This window comes from Triturus cristatus, chromosome 5_2 (assembly GCF_964204655.1).
Source record: "Triturus cristatus chromosome 5_2, aTriCri1.1, whole genome shotgun sequence".
NCBI classification, from domain to species: Eukaryota; Metazoa; Chordata; class Amphibia; order Caudata; family Salamandridae; genus Triturus; species Triturus cristatus.
The window spans coordinates 999,172,310-999,179,523 of NC_140588.1; the positions used below are offsets into that span (position 1 = coordinate 999,172,310).

Here is a 7,214-nt window from a genome sequence, read left to right on the forward strand (position 1 = left end):
TCCATGCCAAAATAAATTATTCTAATTGATCTCATGCACTAAATTTCCTCCATTTCTCCTTCTCTTTACCTTTCCAGCATCTTAAGACTCAGAATACCGTTTCAGGTGTGATCTAAACATATGACTTAGGAATGATTAAATGGAACGCATCCTTTTTTCCCCACTCCAATATGGTGCCCATACTGATGAGTAATAGTCCGTTTTTTAACCTGCTTGCTTGCTCACTCGTGACATTGCAGGGAACACTTCCGGGACATAATTGGTTTTTAAATCAGACCTCGGGCGGGTCTATTTGATGCAGGAAGGCTACGGACGGGAGGACTCTTAGGACGTTACAATTTGCAGACGGAAGGTAAATGCGGTGGAGAGCGTAGTGTGTGACGGGAGGTTTTTGTTGGTGGTTAACAGTTCTTACACTCTTAATCGGAAATAAATTGCTGTAAATGCCATAACTGGATAGCGTAGCACTAACGATGGCCGAATGCTTAGGACCCAATTGTTCCTGTTTTTCAAATAACTTGTAACAACCAGTTATATTTTGGGCCTGACTCATTAGTGATATTTATTTTTATACCCTTGAACTTTAGGACCTTATCATGGTGCCTTAGAAACTTGAATTCACGGGACACTTGACGAATAGCAGAGCGTATATAGCTTGCTGGCGATCTCGTAAGTGTTTTTGAGCTAGACGTAACTATTTTTCCTATTTTAGCTTTATTTTTAATATGAGGAATCTAATACTCCAACTAAAGAAATCCTTCCTACTATGTACTCAATCTGCACATTTTTTATTCTTTCCATAGACTTTTATTTATTCGGATAGAACGACAGGGTTATCCATCACTTCTGGATGTAAGACCCTGTGTCCTTAGACTGTAACATGCTCTGTGTAAGTCACGCTCATTCTATGCTTTTTATAAATAATAAGGCCTTGTGACTTTTACTCTTTTTTGGCTGTTTGGGATGAGGCCTTAATTGACAGAGAAATTTATGAAAATTTTTTATAAAAAACATTTTGTAACTTCATTTACTTCTTGTCTTATATGTAGTTTGTTATGCCCTGCATAGTATTTTCATATCTTGCAGTTTACTAGTTCACCTGCTGATCAGCCACAGTGTGTGTTTGGAGTAGAATGTTGAGAATGCTGTGATGCTTAGAACGTTGGGAGTCTGACTGGGTGAGGTATGACAGTTACAGATGGGCTGAGCAGCAGGCAGGCTGCTCCTGGTGGGGTTAGACACTACCAAGGTGATTTGATACTACAAAGGTGTTTGCTGTGGCATAGGACCAAGGACTGACTACTGGGCTAACCTACTATACCTTAACTTGTTACCTGTACTACCTGTTGGATGTACCAGTAAACCAACTTGCTGTACTACTGGAATAAAGGTACTAAAGAACTTACATGGTTATCAGCGTCTACTTCATGTAAGAGTACAACATATTTTTGGCGACGAGCGAGAGTTGGAGACTTACTCACTGCCCTACATGCCCTTGGAGATGATCTAGGAACAAGAAGAAGAAATTTCAAACAGCGCAACAAAAGAAGTAACTCAAGATGTCACAAGCAACAAAAGATAGTGGCACAGCACTCTACGCAACCCCACCAGTGTCCTGTACATCGGACAGCCCCAGCAACAGAGTGCTGTACAGTGTGGTTGTGCGTACACCCACAAGTTCTGCGCCTAAAAGGAAAGTTAAAGTCTTGGGAAAATTTATCTTCATGTTCTTAGGCGCAGCAAAGATCAAGACAAACATGGACTGCTGTTTAGTGCCATATTCTGAGGATTCCTGCTGTTGGCGCTACTTTGGAGGAGCTTGATGGAGTAGTTACAATTTACAGTGTATTTTGGATACAGCGCAAGTCAAGTCTGACATCTGGTGGTGATTTGAAGGCTTTGAAAATACGTTTTTGTCTCATGGTTTTACGTGGTTTTGTACAAGGTTCTACAACGTTTTGATGGATCTTATGGTTGTTTCCTCTCACTGCGATGTGGTTTTAAAGAAATATGAGCATTGTGGGCCATTCTCAGCGTGGATAATTCACATGATGGAAAGGGGGTGATGTGCAGTGACACTGGCAAGTTATGGTCAAGTACGATTTTCTTCGTGGAGCGGCAGGTGAGACCTAATTTTTGGTTTGTCATGGATTTTTAGTCCGTTTTGAGACCCCTGCTCGCGGTGACTCTCAACTGCCTATTTAAGTTTAAATTCAAACTGTGGCACGAGCTCTGTATAGCGCGTGAAATCTTACCTCAGTTGGGACGCGCGCTGCTCAGGGTGATCTTCTGTGATGTCTTACAGAGTTTGCTTTGCCTTGTTTTGGACGCTTGGCACACACAGCGTGCCGTGAGCCACTCGACGCGGCGTGTAAATACGTGCCGCCATTTTGAGAGGTTAACATTTATAGTCTGCCAACCACGTAATTGCCATTTGAGACGCGAGCCATTTCGCCAACCACGTATTGTGCCAACCAAGTTTTTTTTTGTTTCTCCACGAGCCCAGTTTCCTCAATAAAGTTTTATGTAGCAGGAAGATGTTCGAGTTGGTCGTTTCAACTCTTGTGAGCGGGCTGTTTGGATCATCTATCAGTGGACAGATGGACCCGTTTGTTACACCGGCGGTGAGTGGAAGTTTTTGGTTCTTTCAGATCTATAAGTATCCGGTGGCAGAATTTGTGCTCCCGCTTCACATGGACATTTAGAGAGTTAAATTCAGAGATTGATCCTGCTTCAGAACATTCGGGCTGAATATTATGGTATGACTATTTGGAGCACTGGTGATTCAACTACACTAACGGTGGAAATGTTTTCGGGTGAGAGATCGCTCACCGGTGTGGCATACAGTTTTAAGATGTTGTGCATTTAAAGTATTTGCAAATTTTATGTAATATTGTTTGGATTGTGATATTCCACAGTTTTTGTTTCCCGTCATATGTGCGGGACATCTAATGTAATGTCGGGGTGGTAATCACAGGTTTATTTCTAATTACAGGGATGTGTTCAGTTTACGCTCATTGCATAGTTACAGTACCCTTAGTTTAGGGATGCCCATTTAGTGTTGATATTGGGCTGAAGCTACATGTATGCCAGGTTTAGTAGTGAGTGTAAAGTTGAGGTGTTGTCCTCAGTGGTTCTATTTCCACAGGTTCAGTGCCCTTACGCAAGGGATGCCCTCTTAGTGTCTTTAATGGGCTGTGTTTACACGTTCCCTGGGTATGGGTTTTGGTTCTAGTTCCTTCCCATTTAGAGTTATTGGAACCCCTGCTCTGGGGTGGGTATGTGGTCTTGTTACACATTAAGCGGTACACGCGGCCTTTTTATGGAGGCGAGTTGGTGAGTGAGATTTCTACTCACAGTTCCCATTTTATAGGGATGGTCATGGTCTGGGTACGAACCCCTTGCTATAGTGCGTTTCACGCAGCCTTTACTAAGGTGAGTTTATGGGTATTGTTCCCATTCAAGGTTTATAGATTAGTTCTTTTTGGTAACCCGGACGCGAGTCATGTTTTCTTGGTTTCCACCAGTTAACATAACATTTTACCCTCTCTGGGTTGGTTTAGATTTATGGGTACGGTTCCCCTACACAGGGTGTATCTTTTAGTTATGTGGTCCCATATTCTTTGTTATAGTCTTAGGTTTTTAGGGTCATAATCCCGAGTTTTTGTACCTCACAAGAGGAGTGAAGGTTTGCTTTTAGTCATCTTCACAACGTAGGTGAGTTTCCTTATGCTAGGAACTGTGCTTTTCATTTGTTCCCTTTCATTAGGGATTGTACTATAGAGTTGGTATGTGTCGGATGGGTCCCATGATTTTCTAGGTCATTCCTACTCAGGATGTGCATGCATGGGAGTTAGACTCAAATACAGTGGCAAGGTTGTTACCTTTTGTCTAACGCAATGACACTTTCTCATTTTTGTTTTTGGGAGAGGATGGGTTGTTGTACTCAATTTTTATAATTGTTGTATATTATCCGTTCTCTACTTTGAATGGTTCATTATCTCTCGTGATGTTCTTAATTGCACATCCCTGGTTTTGATTCATTCTTTTCATGGGTAATTTTGCTATGTTGAGATTTGGCAATATGTGCATTATGCTTCAGAATGTTTTTTAGATTGAGTTGGGTCGTGGGGTTTGTTTCCCTTTTGCTATATGCTACTTATTGTCTCAATCTGTTTTATTCTTTTTATTGCCTTTGAATCTTTCGTGTTGTTTAACACTTTTAGGCATCTCTGAGTTTTGAATTATTTTATTACAAGTGTATTTTCGTTTGTGTATGGTTTGCTCATATAGCATTGTTGTATTTCCGTAGTACAAATGTCACTTTCGTTTCTCATTTTAAAAGAAGGGGGATATGTTATGCCCTGCATAGTATTTTCATATCTTGCAGTTTACTAGTTCACCTGCTGATCAGCCACAGTGTGTGTTTGGAGTAGAATGTTGAGAATGCTGTGATGCTTAGAACGTTGGGAGTCTGACTGGGTGAGGTATGACAGTTACAGATGGGCTGAGCAGCAGGCAGGCTGCTCCTGGTGGGGTTAGACACTACCAAGGTGATTTGATACTACAAAGGTGTTTGCTTTGGCATAGGACCAAGGACTGACTACTGGGCTAACCTACTATACCTTAACTTGTTACCTGTACTACCTGTTGGATGTACCAGTAAACCAACTTGCTGTACTACTGGAATAAAGGTACTAAAGAACTTACATGGTTATCAGCGTCTACTTCATGTAAGAGTACAACATAGTTTTTGCCAAATTGCACCAAACTACTTTCTGCTTACTGGACTCCAACACTCTCCAGGACTTTGGAGGTTGTAAACGATCCTAATATAGGATATCCCTTTCTTCCACAGAAAAGAAGCCAAATAAGGTGAATGTCTAGCTGTCCGGTTATATTACAGACAATATAATGTATTGGTCTAGGTTCTAGAATTGCCAACATTTGCTCAAATGGATTATCTAATGTTGCTAGGACTGGTTCGCTTTTTCTCCTTCTCCAGCTTCGATATATTTTCAACCTTACGAGATTGCGAATATCCGGAGTCCTCGAGATATTTCTAGGGATTTCGGAGAAACCTAGGGGATCGGGCCCACTATAGCCATCGCCAACTCTTTTACAACCATCAGAACTGAAGGTGATTTAAAAAGAATTTGGACTACATAATGTCTCTATATATACTCTTCAATTCTTATCTTATGACTCGATATACTTGGGGTCAATAGGGGGACCATTTCAGACTCACTGTATTTTTCGTCAAAATACTTTTGTATTCTTTTCTCATATTAATGGAGTTGTTTCTTCTCACTATATCTTGGGAGTGGACATTGACCTATAGATCTTTTTTTCACTGGTTTCTAGCTTTCTTTACACATTCACGAACACCTTTTTAGTTGGCTAGATTTTGGAATTTTTTTGGTGTGACTGTTTCTATTGTGCACGGAATCTTTTCACGCTTCCCACATTACTCCAATTTCTGTATGTCTTTTCGCTTATTCTTGGCTCGTGATTTTAGGGTGATATGACAACATAGAAATCGTTTCCAAGCGGTCTTCTGTCACTGACATATATCTTTTTAGTAGTATTCAAATAAAAATTCTTAGAAATGGACATTTAAAGTATCTTGTGCACTTATGTCGGAACACTTCAATGTTTGTTCTACTATTACCTTACAGCCTTGAGGAAGTCACGGTGGTGACGAAACGCGCGTTGGCTGTTTCAGATAAGAACGCTCTACGTGTCAACCCTTGCATTTACAAGAACTGCAAGAATTGAGATGTATATACCAACGAAAAAATCTTCTTTGTTTGATGTCTTATCTGACATATGATGTTAAACGCTAGATGAAGTGCTTTGTGTCTGACAATCATTAAAACTGAGCTCACAGCACACATTTGTATGTCTCATGACATTCTTTATGCCAATTGGTTTCTTCTCTATATTACTTGGTGCTTGCAGTTTATATGATTAATTTCAAACAAATGTGATTGTTTTCAATTTGATGAAGAGTGCCGGGGTCTTTCTGTATAGCAAACCAGTATTGTCCGCTTAATCAACCATAAGCGGAAAGGCTGACTTGTGGCAAACATAAAGCAAACCACCGGCCTTATACAGAAATACAAAGACTAGAAGTAGATTTAAGAAAATACAGGCAGGCGCAACAAATATTGTGTGCCAACAGTGTCCTAGACTGGGTGAGATGCATTTATGAACACTTTTTATATAGCCCACACTTCTCTCATGCGGGCTTTACAGCGCTCAACGGTACGTCATATGAAACCTAAAAGAGTTATGAGGATTATACAATTCGGAAAGATAACATCTCTATACGCACATTAATTTGTGTAATCCGGGCCAATGCAGTTATGAAGTTCTGCGGCTGGGACGTTTTCTGCATTAGTAGAGTTAACACACTTGCCACATAACACACAATCTGCTGCGTAACTTTCCGATTTCAACAAAACTAAGTGAAACAGATTAAAAGTTACGAAAACAAGCCTGCGAGTGGTGCGCGCGCACCAAGGAATTTAAAGAATGCAGCTGGCACACTGCAGGTCGCTGCTTGCTCCTGAGATCCCTAGGCCATGGGAGTGAAAGTTTTGAGGAAAGGCGGTACATGCACCCGTCTTTGGCCATTTGCGTGCTTTCATTATTGAAAGCCACACGCAAAGGCCAATGGGATGTGTGGGAGGAGGCAGACCCACACAGAGAAGTCTCTTGGAAGTCTTAAGTGATTCCAAGAGGTCCTCTCCTAGAGCAACGCATGCGCGCTGCACTAGGCGAGTCCTAAAAAGTATTAGTGAGTACAATAGGGATATTTAGAAACAAATATAAAAAAGTATTAGTGAGTACAATAGGGAGATTTAGAAACAAATATAAAAACCGGGGGAGTACCACTATTTTCATTATTGCAATTCTGCCTGCCATGGATAAGGAGAGTTTAATCCACTTTTCAACCAATGTGTTGAGCTTATCCATAGCACGGCCTAATTCAATCATATGATCTCAAAACTTTGTCAGTATACGTAAATAGCAAGATATTGAGGGGGATCCAAGTACCACCGGAAAGGGAAGTCCAAGAATGCCTGAAATGTAGTGTCAGTCAATGCAAATATTTCTGATTTTGACCAATTGATCTTGAGTCCAGGCAGCACCCCAAAACGGACTTCTCTCAGCACTGGTGAGAGGTTTGTCATGGGGTTTTTGAGGAA

The 7,214-nt window shown here is 40.9% G+C and overlaps 1 long non-coding RNA gene across 2 annotated transcripts; it reads left to right on the forward strand.

Moving 5' to 3' along the window:
• Positions 1-261: 261 nt before the first annotated feature.
• Positions 262-5,822, forward strand: LOC146829565 (uncharacterized). 2 transcript variants are annotated; one of them, XR_014962008.1, is made up of 6 exons: positions 262-352; positions 588-669; positions 804-889; positions 4,751-4,875; positions 5,006-5,140; positions 5,679-5,822. It is a non-coding gene; the product is annotated as an uncharacterized LOC146829565 (long non-coding RNA). The 2 variants fall into 2 exon arrangements; XR_014962009.1 differs by lacking the exon at positions 4,751-4,875.
• Positions 5,823-7,214: the final 1,392 nt, after the last annotated feature.